General features: G+C 40.3%; 1 protein-coding gene across 1 annotated transcript in view; it reads right to left on the minus strand.

Moving 5' to 3' along the window:
* LOC122792759 (phospholipid-transporting ATPase ABCA1-like) overlaps window positions 1-17,302 on the minus strand; it is a 2,266,772-nt gene that overhangs the window by 1,607,362 nt on the left and 642,108 nt on the right. The window lies entirely within an intron of this gene.

The raw sequence follows: 17,302 nt of genomic DNA on the forward strand, positions 1-17,302 counted from the left end.
TCATTCTTCATTCCTGTACCTCTTATATATAATATACATATATATGTATATGTGTGTATTAAACGAGGAGCTACCCCTTGCTAGCACTGCATGGAAAGGCTCTTTTCTTGCCTTAGCAGCTTCCCTCAAACCTGACATTAACTATCAGATCTGAAGGCTGCTGCCATGGCAGTTGCTAACTATGTTTTAGCTGCAGCTGCTTGTCATTACCTCATCTAACTCAGGATATGAATGGAATCCATTCAAACTCTGCACTGCAATGTTTTCTAGCTATATGGCAGAATCTCTTCTGTAGTTTAGAGATGAACTCAACAGGTACAGTGCAAAGCACTGGCTAGATAGTCTCGCTATAACTTCACTACATGTTTGCATTTTCCCTGTTTGTCCAGGCAACATCCCTACTATTTTATGCATCCCACCACCAAAGCATAATCAGTCAACACCTCAGCAGCTTTTGGTTAAATTAATAGTTTTTCAAACATTTAATAATGTTATATCATGCAGCTGACAAGCAATCCACATGTTAGTACCAACTCTTATGGAAACAGGTGCAGAAAAATATACTCTGAACCCATTCACCTTTTGTTGAAAGATATTACACTTTTTAGTTGTATGTCCATTTTTGAGAAATGTCATATTATTCTCAGAATGCATGGTTTCCCTTTTAGTTTTTATGATCATCTTTTCTATACGTCTGTCTTCTTTTCTTGGTAGCAGTTTCATTATATTCTTCTAATCTCTCTTTCTCTGTTTATCTCCTCATATGGCTCTCATAAAGATCATGTACATGTTCTGTTGCCTTTTCCTGTGCTTTGCCAAGCTACTGCATACCTTTACAGGTACGGTTTCACAAAACCTGAATGCAGCACCACAGAATGCATCTCACCTATTGACTGTGCCTACAAAGGGATAGTCACTTCTAATTAAATACCTATCATGCCTTCTGTAGTTCTTTTCAAGCACTCATACAGCCCATTTGACATTTCCTCACAAAACATGCTCATTTTAGGTTATAGGCAGCAGCAACTCTTATGTTTTCTAGACACATTATTTTTGCTGCTATTTACTTACAATTGTATTACTTGTGAATTCAGTTTTTATTGACAGGTGAAATACTTCTTCTCTCTGTAATTAAATTGTTTTGTTTATAATTATCCTTTGTGCTGGCCAAACCATTTGTTGTTCTTCCACTGCCAGAGTATCATAAGCATTTTAAATGATTCTGCAAGATGTCAAACTTTTTTTTCTTTCAATACCTCTGCAATATCATTTACAGAGGCCATGAAATAACTCAGAAAGTGAGATAAATGATATGATATCCTGCAAGTAACACATATGCAAAAATGACTTTGATTTCTCATAGAATCACACTCAGATGTCTAGCCCAAACATAGGTTCATAGGTTCACAGATTAGTACTAAGCTAACTGCCCTTGCGAGCCATTTTAAGCCTAGCTAATTATCCCTTGTGAGACTCAAATTCTGCATCTTGTGTTTGTAAAGCAAACACTTTAACCATTAGGCCACCCTCCCACCCAAATAATAAGCCCTGCCAAGTCTTAAACCCAGGGTCCTGCAAACTACAGTCAAAACAGCACCATTACACCATGTGAGCTCTCAATTATCAACATAGTGCCTACTCCTGAGGCATTAGTATGCAGTTCTACAACAACTACTTTGGTCGGCTGTAAAAAGCACTGCACTCTTTCATCTAGCATGACCAACCCAACTAGATTTGTGACCATATTATGCTAAAAGGGTTCACATAGATCTGTGATCATTAAAGCCATGTTGTCTGGAGCTTGTGTTTATAGTTACACTCATGGCAAATTTGTCTGAGACAAGAACATAAGATACTGATGATAAACTAGCAGTACCCCTCATTATGTAGACTTTCTCCACATATTCCTGGTGAAAATTTGTGATCCCACATCATACACACCTTTCACATTATTTGTGCAAAACATCTGGACAAAGCCCAAAGTAATGGGGAGCAAAGGCCTAAACATGGTGACAAATTTAAATATTGCTCTTATAAACTTAGAAATTTTCTAGAATATAAAATTTTGCACTATCATACATTTTCTAGAGAATATGAAGTCTGAAACTCAAATATCTGTCATTACTTAGTGACATCAGTTCTCAGTGACTTGCCAGAAAAAACGCAAATTTTATGGGGAACAAACCAAAAATACGCAGCAAAAATCTGGGCATTCTGTGAAAATCTGGACAGCTGAAATGTATGCCATTCAGCCATCCAGATTGGTTTTAGAGAGTGCTAGGAAAATACCCTAGCTCCCTTTACTTATCAAGCAGATCACTTCCCTAGCAACCTTTAAAACCTGTCTGGGTTGCTGGGTGGGTAACTACAAGTTTTTACCATGAAAATGTAGAGAAAGTCTACTTAATGGAGGGCACTGCAATTTTCCCAGTAGTACTGGGTGATGTAGCTGAGCTTCTTTATGATCTCTTCTTGCCATAAGTTAGTAAGAACCCATGAATCTAAGAAAGGTGAACAAGAATACCCACCATAATGTTCTGTTAAAGATTCTAAGAACATCACACAGAACAAAAAAACTGGAACCAGACCTCTCAGCTGTCCCTGTTGAAGAGGAACGTTCATATTTTTGGAGCTATGTCTCTGTTTACAGGCTTGATTTACCTCTTCACACAATTTTTAGAATCCTGCTTATCACATCTAATTTTTGAAAATGTCTAGAACACACAAAACCACACTACTTGACCAACATACTAGTGGTAAGAATAATTTAAAGAAGGAGAACACACATCTTAAAATCCATTTTTCTGAAGCAAAAATAAATGACTTTGTGTGATATAATTTTGCAGCACAGTTCATTAAAGCCCACTGATTTTTCACTGTCTCTTTGACAATGTACTTATATATTTAATGCCGTTTTATCACTCTATGTTTTAGAAACATGTATTTTAGTAGTGTCCCACATTACTATTGTTAGTGGGAATTGTTATGTGCTATTTTGTATTCACATTATATGCTAATTAGATGTCCACATATTTAGCTAGCTGGTCCTACTTTTCAAGGGTCTTTGTTCCCATTTTCAATGTGTGCAGTTTGAGAGGTATGACTGGAACCCGCTTTTGGAACCATGTCTGGATATGGTATTCACTTACAAACATCTGACATTTGGGTGACACTTAATATGGCTATATTATGACCAACGTGAACCTGCCATCTTGATTCATTAGCACAAGGCAAAGGATGAGGATCAGATGTAATAACAATGAAGTAGTGGAAAGGATTAGGATATATTAACACGGACTCATTTATGGCAATGAAACTGTTACTTGGGACATGGAATATCTCCTCTCTGCTGTGAAGGGACCAAAACTTATATGGGAGGCTGAGAAGTATCAACATGATTTAGTTGGTCGTACCGCCATACACAATAATAATTCTGGAGCCAGACATTTTGATCAGGGCTGTTGTCTTTCTCAACTACCAGTGTCTCAACTACCAAGCGCATAAGGCAAAATATTTCCCAATACAGCATTCTAGTCATAGGTGACTCTATTGTGAGACACACTGATGTCCCGCTTACAAGGCTGAATAAAGAGAAGGTTACAGTCAGTTGCTTGTCAGGGGCCAGGATCCAGCAGAACACAGTCAGGTCATTTACCTCTAAGTACCAGTATGACTCAGTCATAGTACATATGGGCATAACTGACCTGAGACATACTGTACTTCCTTGGACTATATGAAGAGAGCCATGAATGAACTGTCAGAATATGTGTCACAGGCATGTATGAGCCTAACACTGCATTCTACCATCTCCAAGATAATGCCACAATACAAACAGACAATGACTGACGTTAACAATTGCTTAGCTACTGGTATCATTCGGAAGGGGTTCAATACTTGTCAGCCTGGAAGGACATGGTTGACAGGCCACACTGCTTTGCCAGTGATGGTCTCCACCTGTCATCTCTAGGCTTTTGGATATTGAAAAAAACATTATCCATCCCTATATTGCCATTTTTAGGCATTGCCAAACAGACAAACCTTCCAACAGAGCAAAAGCTGTTTAGGACAAGCTAAAGGTGGCACTGCTCAATTCTAGGATTCTCAACAAGAAACTGTACTCCCTAGAAGCACTCCTCACCCTGGAGAATGCTGATGTCTGTGCAGTTACTGAAACATGGTTTAAAGCCACAGAAAGCACTCCAGCAGTACATGGCTATAATGCATATCATACATCTCATTCCCTCACTGAACATAAAACAGTAAAGGCAGAGGTGTATCTATCTGCATTAAGGATAAGCTCACTTCAGGGCTAGACAAACAATACAGCATGCTTGATTTACACCATGTCCAGCTAACTATGGAAAAAATTCATGACCATACTTCTGTTAGCTGTAGGTACTCCTCCATGAACCAGGAAATCCACACATTAAACCCAAGGTTACTTGCATTACTCACCATCCAGCCCAATACCACACGCATGGGTGATTTTAAGCATCCTTCCATTAACTGAGAGGCATTCATGACCACTAATATACAAGCCCAAAGATTTTTTGACTTTATGAATTCAAATACCCTGGAGCAGCTGGTCTGCACTCCCTCTAAGGGACTACATATCCCAGATCCGGTAGTCACAAATACGGGAGAGTGCTGCACCACCCCTAGTATGATGCCGGACTTGTAAGATTAGATCACAAAGCAGTCTCCTTGGAAATTAAGGTAAACAAGTCCTCCCACTAAACCCCAAAAACTTCAAGAACTTTTCTAAGGCAAACTACTTCCTATTAAGTGACAGGATAACTAGATTCATAGCTCCCCTAAATCCAGAAAACACAGAAGCCTATGCAGAGGAATACACAAAGGCTGACCATATAACAACTGCATAAAAATGGCAGTACCAAACCCAATATAAGGTCAGGTCAAACCATAAAAACAAGCTACTCTGGTGTACCCCTGGTCTAACTAGTTTGTACAACAAAAGAAAGAAAATCTTGCCAAGAAATGAGTAGAAATGTGTATAACAGAGCAAGAAGTCCATCATTACTATAATGAAGTGAATCAGGGAACTAGTCAAGTCTCTGAAAGCTGAATTTAAGGTAAAAATTTCCTCCAAAACTAAGGATACCATAAGGCATTTTTCAGTTACGTCAGCAACCAAGGGCAACATCCAAAATGTGTGGAATTAGTTATAGATGGTATCTCCTTTACTCAGATGGAAGATATAGCAAATCTGCTGGTCAATAAATTCAGCTCAAATTTCACATCTCCATCACCTCCAGTTCTCCCCCAAGACATACTCTCCAGCACTCCTCTTCCAATTATCACCAATGAACAGGTTAGCCACTGCACTCTCTAAAGCTGAAAACATGACTTCAAGAGACCAGACAATATACCAGGGTGCCTCTTAAATAACTTAAACCAGGACCTATCTGGAACAATAAGATCTCTATATAGTCACCGCCTCAGGACCAGCTTTGCTCTGATAGAATGAAGAACAGCTATTGTCATCCACTGCATAAGTGACGACATCAAATGATCTGGATAATTATAGACTCACAAGCTTGACTAGTCTTATTTTTAAGGCCATAAAAAGAATAATCATGGACATGGCAAATAAGGACATAGGAAACCTCCAGCCATAAGACCCAACCCAATTTGGTTTTAAGGGCAGGTAAAGCCTACTTAATCTTGTGGACTTTTTTGAGAAAGTCACTAAGGCTATGGATGAGGGCAAAACAGTACATACCACCTACGTCGAAATAGCCAAGGCATTTGATACAATTCTCCACTCAGGTATTATAAGTAAACTCCCAAAACTGGGCATAAATCCCTCTGTCACCAGATTGATAGCCAGTTGGTTTAAGGACAGGACATCTGGTTAATGTAGGTGATTCTAGTTCCAGAAAGAGGCCAATTATTAATTGTGTGCCTTAGGCCTCAGTGCTGGAACAACTCCTTTCAGAATATACTTTTTGGATGCCAAGGCCAATGGGGAAGGCCTCTGGAAGACTGCACACAACTGCAAGCTGTGGGCAATCACTGAATCCCCCAGTGATGTAGCTATCCTTCAAGAGGGTCTAAATCAGACAAATGATTGGAGTCAGAACCACGACCTGAAATTAAATGCAAAGAAATGCATTATCTTACCCTTTGGGAAATCAAATATCCCTGCTAACTACAACATTAACAGCACACCCCTAAGAGTAGACTCAGAGGTGAGGTTCACAGATAGACAGTAGCCTGAACTTTGACTGTCATGTGTCTACAGTGGTTAGGAAGTCCTTCTAGGTGGCACAACTTATAAGAAAAGGCATGACATCCAAATCCAGGAAGATTATTGTCCCAATGTACACAGCCCTCATTAGACCAATAATTAAGTACAATGTGCCATGTAGAATGTACTTGACTAGGCACTTACAACAGATTAAGTGACCTCAGAGGTTCTTCACTAAGAAAATAGAGTGTTAACAGGATGTTCTATGCAAACAGACTGAGAGCCCTTTCCCTTTACAATGTCTCCTATGTATTCTTAAGGGGTGACTTATGCCTGACCTACAAGGCACTCACAAATCCAGCCTTGATGGAGCTGCTACATATCCGCAAGACAAACAGCATGAGAGTCACCCATTCTAGGGATCTAAATTTAATCAGTGAATCAAACAGAACATGCCGTTTGTGCAGATATTTGTCTCAGAGATAGCCTCTTCTTTGGAACAGGTTTCTCATTTATTTGTTAAACAGAGTCCTTCCATGGCCCTCTTCAAGACCAATCAGGACTGATGGATGCAAAATCAAAAATTCACACCTCGGGTAGTGCCTATGTCCTTTATGGACAGTGGCAGTTTGTAAAAGCTGTAAACTAATTCAAGTCATAGGCACAGACTCGTGTCATTCTCCTGCCCATATGGGTCATATATTAGCTAAAATAGGGTTATATTGGCTAGGCCTGTAAAGGCTCTTGAGTTGTTAACCTAGTAATCTCCTATGAATCTATACTATTTTAGTTTCTATGGTAACCATCTTGTTATTATATAATCATCTTGTTATTATATAATAAAACATTCTACTAGAGGAAACAAACCACCCAATGAATTTTATTTTAATATCTTCAGGAAATAGTCCCAGAAAATGTGAGGGAAATATATTTTTTATGTTTTTTATCTTACATACCTAAATTGTGTAGATGCAATTAAACTGGCAAAAATAATTTCTTTCTTTCTTTCTTACTTGATATATTTATTTATTTGTTTATTCATTCATTCATTTATGTATGCATTTATTTACTTATTTTCAGTTTGTTAAATGGGGTATAACACTGATCTCATGGACCATTTTCAGGTTCACCCTTGGAGAATACAAAAAGAATATAACCAATAACAGTAAGCCTCAGAATCAACAATTAGTTAATGCCTTGAAATCAACAATTGGTTAATGTTGCTACTTCATGTCACTCACTTCACTATTACAGCTCTAGAATGAAAAAACATAAAGAACGTAACCAACTTGGCCAAGGACTAGTAAAACTTTTTTTAATCCAAGTATAAAACAAAGGTATATGCTTTCACGTATAGCACACTTCATCAGACCACAGAGAAAGCAGGAAAAATAACTTCTTAAATACTACAATCAGTAAAACAATCAAGTAATCAAATTAAAACAATCAATGAATAAGGAGGCATGCCTTAAAAGAAGGTTTCAGTGGACCACAGCATTTAAGCCAGAACACACTGCTACAGTTATCCCTGTCCACAAAGGAGGAGCAACTACAGACCCTGGGAACTATCGCTCCATTAGCCTGATGAGTCTGATATGTAAAGCTATGGAACACATCATCATGGACCTAATAAACAAGGATATAGGGAATCTCCAAACTCTAGATCCCACACAGTTTGGTTTTGTGAAGAGTAGATAATGCCTGCTCAACTTGGTCGACTTCTTTGAGTCAGTCACCAGAGCTGTGGATGAAGGCAAGGTGGCTCATGCAGCCTACCTTGATCTGGTCAAGGATTTTGATACCATTCCCCACTCAGAAATCAAAGAAAAACTCACTAAGCTTGTCATCAACCCCTATATCACTAGGTGGGTTGCAAACTGGCTCACAGATAGAACCCACAGTGTGAAAGTAGCTGACTCCAAGTTAGACTGCAGATTAGTCACAAGTGGAGTCCCACAAGGTTCAGTCCTGGGTCCTTTCCTGTTTGGTATCTACTTCTCTGAAGTCCAGGCCAACATGAAGGGACTCTGGCTGATAAAGTTTGCAGATGATTGCAAGTTGGGAGCTATTATTAACTCCCCAAGTGATGTTGACATCCTACAGAATGGCCTCACTGTGACCAATGACTGGTGTCAGAACCATGGCCTTAAGCTCAATGCCAAAAAATGTGTCGTCATACCCTTTGGAAAAAAAACGGTTCCCGTGATTTACCACATTGATGGTAGTCCACTGAACACAGAAGATGTTATAACAGATCTGGGAACACAGGTTGACAGCAACCTCTCTTTTGATCATCACATTGCCACTGTGGTCAGAAAGTCCTTCTATATGGCACATCTCATTACTAAGAGTTTTGCATCCAGGAAGAAAGAGGTCATTGTCTCCCTCTACTCTTCCATCATTAGGCCAATCATTGAGTACAATGCTCCATTTGGCATGTACCTCACTAGACACCTGCAACAACTGGAGAGGCTGCAAAAATACCTCACAAAAAGGATCATAGGCCTTAAACACTAGTCCTATATGGACAGACTCAAAAAACTCCAACTATTCTCTGTCTCATATTGCCTACTTAGAGGCGATCTCTGCTTGACTTACAAAGCTATGTCTGACCCAGCTCTGCTAGAAATGCTACATCTAAAGAAATCCCAATCCCTCCGCACCATATGCTCCAGAGACCTCAACCTCATTACCACAATTAACAGAACATGTTGGAGGGACAGGTTCATAACCCAGAGACTGCCCATGCTATGGAAAAGACTTCCCATACATATCAAGCAGAGCACCTTGCTGACCCTCTTCAAGAGAAATCTTGATGAGTGGATGGGAAACAGAAAATTCACCCCGGGGATAACACCAGTGGCTCAACTTGACAGAGGCACTGTGAACTATGGTCGGGTGGCATTATGCCAGGCTAATCCTATGGCTAGGCTTGTAAAGGCCCCAGGCCCATTAGCCTAGTACACACCTATAAACCTATGAACCTTAGTCGGCTTGCAGCAAAACAATCCAATTAGTTTCTGCCCACTCAATCATATCCTCTACTATCAAGTCCTCTTTAATAAACTGTAGAAAAAACCTTAAAAGAGTGTTTGGCATCATGATTTAAAACAACATGTTTAGCTAGTGCATTAAAAACATTTGCCTTTCCATATATCATAAACATGCTGCAAGACTTGATCTTTTAATGCACAATTCATTTTGCCTACATAAAATTATGTGCAAACAGTGCATTTAGCTAAATACACTACATTTCTACTGATACAATTAGTACAAACCTTCAATTCCAACTGCGTCCCTGTATCCGGATGAAGAAAGTGTGTCACTGGATCTATATATTCACATGCTCTACAACAGCCACAAGGGAGCGTGCCCATGAAATCAATATTTTCAGCATCCCTAAGTATAAAACTCTTGTAACACAGTTGTCTTTTCAGCGACTGATTATTTTTAAATGGGAAGCTATTCATAGATCCAACAATAGGTCTAAGCTTCTCATTGGCTGTTAAAATAGACCAATGTCTTTTCACAGTGTAACAGATGTCATGCACATCAGCCGTATATGTTAAAGGTACACAAACTAAATTGGGTGATTGAGAAACATCAGTCCTATCAGTAACAGTTGATGTTCGATCAAAAAAATAGGGTTTAGCAAGATCATAGGTTCATAGGTTCATAGGTTGGTACTAGACTATTGGCCCTAGGGCCTATACAAGCCTAGCCAAACAATTCCCCGGATATTTCTTTGCACAATATTTACTTCCCTGGACCCCTGTCTAACAGGGCAACTGATGTGATCCCCGGGGTTAATTTCCTATCTCCCATCCAATCGTCAAGGTTCCTTTTGAAGAGGGCAAAGAAGGCGCACTGTTTAACATGTATGGTCAGTCTGTTCCAGAGTAGGGGGACTCTCTGAGTCAGGAACCTATCCCTCCAGCATGTTTTGTTCATTGTGATGACAAAGTTTAGATCCCTGGAGTGTGTGGCTCTGAGGAATTGGGATATATTTAAGTGGAGCATGTCCAACAGCTCAGGGTTTGACATGGCCTTGTATGTTAAGCAGAGATCGCCTCTGAGTAGACGATATGCCACAGAGTATAGCTGGAGTTTTTTTAGATGGTCAGCATAGGGCATCTGCTTTAGGCTGGTGATTCTTTTAGTGAGGTATTTCTCAGACCTTTCCAGCTGTTGCAGATGTCTTGTGATGTACATACCAAATGGGGCATTGTACTCTATAATGGGTATAATGAGGGATGAGTACAGTGGGACAATGACCTCCTTTTTTCTGGATGAAAAGCCCTTAGTGATGAGGTGTGCCACATAGAAGGATTTCCTGACTGTTGTGGCGATGTGGTTATCGAAGGTGAGACCGCTGTCCATCTATGTCCCTAAGTCTTTCATCACACTTTCAGTGTTTAGTGTACTGCCACCTACGTGGTAATTCATGGGTACATGTTTTTTCCCAAAGGGGATAACTATACATTTCCTGGCATTAAGCTTGAGCCCATGGCTCTGGCACCAAGCATCTGTTTCTGTAAGGCCCTTTTGTAGAATATCCACATCATTTTGGGATTCAATAATGGCTCCCAGTTTGCAGTCATCTGCGAACTTTGTTAGCCAGAGTCCCTTAGTGTTGGCCTGTACTTCAGAGAAGTAGATGCCAAACAAGAGCAGTCAAGACTGAACCCTGAGGTACTCCATTTTTCACTTGTCTGGAGCTGGATTTGGAGTCGGTTACTTTTACAGTCTGGGTTCTGTCAGTAAGCCAGTTGGCAACCCATTGAGTGATGTAGGGATTTATGCCCAGCTTAGTAAGTTTATCTATGATTCTAGAGTGGGGGATGATGTCGAAGGCCTTGGCGAGGTCCAGATAGGCTGTGTGGACCGCCTTACCCTCATCCACAGCTCTGGAGACTGATTTGAAGAAGTCAGTCAGGTTCAGGAGACAAGATTGGCCCTTCACGAACCCAAACTGGGTGGGGTCCAGTGTTTGAAGGTTGCCAATGTCTTTGTTTATCATATCTCATAAACTCAACTTCAAGCCTGACCCAAAGTATCTCATTCTAATTATAACTCCTGATTTGAAACTCAATACATAAAGTATCAAAAGCTTCCTTTAAGTCTGCTTCCCCACTGCACAATCTAGAAATCTTTAAAAACTGACTTTTCATAACATTCCTATACACAAAAGCAGGATGCATACTACATCTATGAAGTATTTATTTATTTATATTTGTTGATCGGGAGTGTCCAACTGGACGTAGGTCCATTTTCAGCGGAGGCCCGGAGAGAAAAGCTCCACAGTTAAAATAAACAGACAGTAGTTACATTGGATTACATAGCGATTAACAATTTACATAGCAATTCATTACAACATCTTTACAGATGAAGAACATAGTACATCAGTAGACAACTAGAATCTTCACCTGTGAAGTACATAACAGACATTAACAAATGTTACAATAAGAAGTTCCTGCTGTATAATAAGTACTAGGCTTATGAGCATCTGAGCTTGCTATAATCAAGGTAGTTAGTGGAGTGGAAAGAAAGGTAGTGGATGGATAGGGTGGGTGATATTAGAGTGGGAGTTGCAAGGGCATAGCCAGCATGTTTTTAGGTGCGCTTTTAGTAAAGTTTTGAAGTGGGTGCATGATGGTATGGAGGTAATTGTGGGTGGGAGGGAGTTCCATAATTTGGCTATGGTGCAAGAGAATAGTGCTTCACCAGCAGAGTTATTGGCTTTAGTGATCTGCAAGTGATTTTTGTTGCTGGATCTTAGTAGTCTGGTGGTGCGATAGGGTTGGAGTAGATTCTGGAGGGATGGGACATTTAGTGGATGGTTTACTAGTTTGTGGACGAGTGAGAGTTGATACCACTGAAGGAGGTGAGGGAGTTCAAGCCAGCCCAGTTCAGCAAGTGAGAGACAGTGGTGACTACGGTAGGATGCCCCTGTGGCGAATTTGGCGATTTTGTTGAAGCAGGTCTCTAGCTTGTTTCCATCACATTGCCTTAGGTTGGTATATACTGGAGAGGCATAAAGTAGGGTGGAGATAAGGTGGGAATTTGATATTGAAATCTTTGCTGCTTTGGTGAGAAGTTGCTTATTTCTGTATAATGCTCCTAGTTTTTTGTGGACTTTTTTATTGTCATGGATATGTGAATGTCAAATTTTAGTTTATTGTCTATTTCCACTCCTAGTGATTTGGTGTGTTCAGTTGGGCATATAGTGGTGTTGTCTTTTGCTGTGATGTTAAAGTGAGAGTTGTTTTGAGTATGTTTGGTGGGTTGGAAGATGAGTAGTTTAGTTTTGTTTGGGTTGAGTATTAATTGGGCATCAGATAACCAAGTTTCAACAGAGGAAAAGGCTTCCTGTGTGACGTTTTGCAGTTTGGGTAGGGACTGGGCTGAGCAGATAATGGTTGAGTCATCTGCGTATTGTATGAGTGTGCCATGTTTGGTGGCAGAGGCTAGATTATTGGTGAAAACAGAGAAGAGTAGGGGTCCAAGGATGGATCCTTGGGGAACCCCTATGGAGAAAGGTAGTTGGGGAGATATGTCATTCTGCCATACAACGGATTGTTGGCAGTCAGACAGGTAACTCTGAAACCAGTTGGTGACTAATTGTGAGAAGGATAGGTTAATGAGGACAGAGATAAGTTGTTTGTGTGGGACCATGTCAAATGCTTTAGATAGGTCTAGGAAAGTAGCAGAGGAGAGATAGCCATTGTTTTTATGCTGAAGGATAGTGTTAGTAAAGGAGAGTAAGGCAGTGGTGGTGCTATGGTTTGGTCCGAAACCATGCTGAGTATTGGAAAGGAGGTTGTTAGTAAGGAGGTAGTCTGAGACCTGAGAGTGTATGCATCTCTCTAGTATTTTGGAGAGTGGAGAGAGAATAGCTATGGGGTGGTAATTGGTTAGTTTTGTGGAGGGGAATTATATGTGATACTTTCCACAGTGTGGGAACATAACTTTCTGAAAGAGATCGGTTAATCAAGATGGATACTGGGTAGGCCACAGCATCAGCTGCAATTTGTAGGTATTCACTTGGGAGGTTGACTGCTGCTAATTTGGTGGGCTTAAGTTTAAAAGAGTTTTTTTATGTTGGAGGTAGGTACAGGAAAAAAAGAGAAGGCAGTGGGGAGATTACTAGTTGAAGGTGTGGGTTGGAGTTGAGGGGGAAGTTGTGTTGGTTAGCTAGTGATAGTATGGTTTGTGTGAAGTGTGCGTTGAATGAGGTAGCAATATTTTCTGAGGAGTGAGGGATGTTAGGAGGAGGTGTACTGACTTTACCTGGGTGGAGGATGGAGTTTATGGAGGACCAGAATTGTTTGAGGCTGTGTTGGGAGGAGTCTAGGGCAGACTGGTAGTATTGGAATTTGTCCTGTTTTATTAGCTTTTTGACTCTATTGCATACTTCTAGGAATTTCTGTCTAGTTGAGGGGGTTTTGGTTTTGCGCCAGTGCTCCCAGGCTTTATCCCTGTTTTTCATTTCTGACTTAGTGGTTTTCTGTAGCCATGGGGAGGGTTGTGCTTTGATTCTGGAAAATCTTATGGGGGCATGGTAATTAAGGATGCTCAGGATGGTAGTATTAAAAAATTCAACTGCGTCATCAAGACTGAGGTACTTTAGAGGATGCCAGTTACATTCTTTGAGGGATGAGATGAATGTGAGTGGGTTAAAGTTTAGTTTTTTACGTATCTGACAGTAGATGACAGGTTTAGCTTGGTATAGGTATTTTTTGAGTAGGAATGTTGGGGAGTGTTCACTGAGGCTATCTGATAAGCAGCTTGTTATATATGACTTGGGGCTCTTACTGACTAGTATCAAATACAGGGTAGTTTGCTTGCTGGAGTTTTTATTTATCCTGGTTGGTGACTGGACTAGTTGGGTGAAGCCATGAAGGTTTACATGATGGGTTGGATGGTTGCCAGAATAGGACTGCCAGTCAATATTGAAATCACCTAAAATGATAGTTTCTTGGGAGAGATGGTGGGTAGACCAGCTGAGGAGGTTTTCTAGTGGAGGGGTGTTTTGGCCATGTGGGAAGTAGCATCCAATTATGTTGATGGTTTTGTTTTGGTTTATTTTGAGGTTGGTATATATTATTTCTTCACTGCCTATTTGTGGAGCTGATGATTTTAAGATCTGGATGTTTAGATGCTGTTTAAATATTATAGCTACACCGCTTCCTTTCTTGTTTAGTATGCCATAACCTGTAGGGAGTATTTGCTCACTGGCAATATGAGGTTTTAGTCAGGTTTCTATCAGGATGACTATATCTGGGGAGTACAAGTCTATGGTGGCATGGAGTTCATGGACTTTGTTGGATATACTTCTAATATTTAGGCTTAGTAGAAGGAAGTCACTTGGCTTTCTAATGGCTGTAATATGGGAGAAGTTGTGGTTTCTAGTCTGATTATGAGGATTGGGGTTGGAGATGGTAGGGCCAGGGTTGGGGTGGATGTCGCCACTTAGGGCTAGTTTTGATATGCATAAAGTTATTAGTTTTCTCAGTTGTTGAATGTGTTTGTTTATAAGGGAAACTTTATGATTGTGCTCTGTGCGTAATAGGTATGGTGGGAGGGTTATCATGTTAAGTTGTAGGGATGCTTTATGTTTGAGTAATATAGTTGGTAGAATATGTGGGGGTGCATATGGAAGGTTCTTGAGTTGGTGGGAGGGGAGCTGAGTGAGGGTGAGACATGAGTGGTGGTGTGAGTAGTAGTACAGTGGTAGTGGTTGAGTGGGGGAATGATGGAGCTTTGGTAGGATGTAAGATATGCAAGGAGAGTGCATGCAGTGGGCATAGGTAAGGTATGCTTGTACATGTTAGCGGAGGAGGTGTGATAGTAGTGAAAAGATGGAGGAGGTACTGTTGGGTTAGCGCTGTGGTTGGCTATTGGAAAGATGGGAGGGGTTTGTCAGTGTAATAAAGATGGGACCACTGGGGATGGGAGGGAATAGGGGGCAGGGTGGGGAACGAAGCGGGTAGAGACCCTGTTAGTTGCTCTTATGAGGGGGCTGGAAACAATCAGGTAACATAGTTAACTGATAAATGAACATATGATAGTGACAAGGGTGGTTGTAGTTTTAAAAATGGTGCCTGCCACAGGTAATATTTATTAACTTTGGGATTGTCTTAAGGTAATAAACAGGGAAGGGGGAGGGGAGAACAAGGGTGTGAGCAGGCAGTTCTTTGTACTGCTGCTAATGAGCTAAAGCAAAGACAAGTATGTGTTTAAGAAACAATCACAATTGACCAAGGACTGCTCTGAAACTGTAAGTCATTTCTTAACAATTTCTCAGGTGAAAAAACAGGATAACCTTGCATCAGTAGGCTACTGTGGTCTGAGTTTAGATTAACAAACACACAGTATTGATCAGTTATGGATACTATTTGCTAACAGAAGGGAATAAGAGAAAGTGGAAGATGTGTGTGTGTGTGTGTGTGTGTGTGTGTGTGTGTGTGTGTGTGTGTGTGTGTGTGTGTGTGTGTGTGTGTGTGTGTGTATGTGTGTGTGGTGGGGGGGCTGCTTACAAGCCAAAGCAGAGTGTTCTCCAGGGGATAATGAATATTGGCTCAAACAGGTAGACACATACTCAAAGTTAACTTTAGCTGTTTGCAGACAGTTCAGACCCGGACTGCGCTTTTCTTATAAGAATGGTATAGGTGGTACCGCAGTTGAATACTTAAGAGTGGTGTTGGATCTAGAAAAGAAGAGTACAGAGAGGAGTAAGCACTTTGAGATGGTAAAGATATATTATAAAGATTATAAAAAACAAACTGAGCAAATAGCTACCGTATGCAGGAAAATATATGTCTTGAACCAACTACTATTATATGCAGATACTGAGCCAATTGAAAAAAACATCTGTTAGAAGAAACCTCAAGACAGTTATGCAGTCACAGATAAAAATATAGCGAGCAGCACTCTGTCGAGGTTGTCTAATGTGATTCTATCCACCAGTAACAGCACAATTATATAGAAATAATTAGACACCAGTATGAGATGTCTACACACAACACAATTACATGAATAACATTACTGAACAAGGTGCAGCTATGCAAATCGACCATACAATTATACTAAAAACAACTTGGTGCAGACAAAATGCTAGCATGGCATAGTAACTTCCAATATTAAAGCATAAATCATATTAGATACTATAGATACATAATACATAATTAGTATACCTTTTTTCTGCATGGTTTACAATACAAGCTAGTCCTAAAGCAGCCAATACAATCTTTATTCATGCCCACATCTAAAAAATTTCACACAAAAATAAGCATTTCATTTCTAGGATAGAATGCTTTTTGAATGGAGTGGGCGCCTCTTCCCCTGACTTTGATTTTTTTTTAGGTACTTCAGTTTCCTCCTGCATGCGACTGCCATTTCAGAGTTATCACATGTAAAAGTGTATATATATATATATATATATATATATATATATATATATATATATATATATGTGTGTGTGTGTGTGTGTGTGTGTGTGTGTGTGTGTGTGTGTGTGTGTGTGTGTGTGTTTGTGTGTGTGTGTGTGTGTTTGTGTGCTTTTGTATGTACATATATGTGCATACATATGTATGTCTTTGTGTGTGTGTGTGTGTGTCTGTGTATGGGTGCATGAGACTGAGTGTATGTGTGCATGCACGTGTGTGCCTGTGTGCGTGTGTGTGTGTGTGTGTGTGTGTGTGTGTGTGTGTGTGTGTGTGTGTGTGTGTGTGTGTGTGTGTGTGTTTGTGTGCTTTTGTATGTACATATATGTGCATACATATGTATATCTTTGTGTGTGTGTGTGTGTATGGGTGCATGAGACTGAGTGTATGTGTGCATGCATGTGTGTGTCTGTGTGCGTGTGTGTGTGTGTGTGTGTGTGTGTGTGTGTGTGTGTGTGTGTGTGTGTGTGTGTGTGTGTCGATATGTGTGTTTATATGTGTCTAGTGATGGATTAGTGCCCCGTTCATGATAAACTTCTATGTCTTCCCCCAGTGAGTAAGGGAATAGCATTCAGTTCCTCTGCTGAGTGTAAAAAGTAGTCAGGTTCTTCAGGAAATTTAAAAGAATGAATGGACTGGTTTATGC

Source organism: Protopterus annectens, chromosome 2.part0 (assembly GCF_019279795.1).
Source record: "Protopterus annectens isolate FY-2018-M chromosome 2.part0, PAN1.0, whole genome shotgun sequence".
Taxonomy (NCBI): Eukaryota; Metazoa; Chordata; order Ceratodontiformes; family Protopteridae; genus Protopterus; species Protopterus annectens.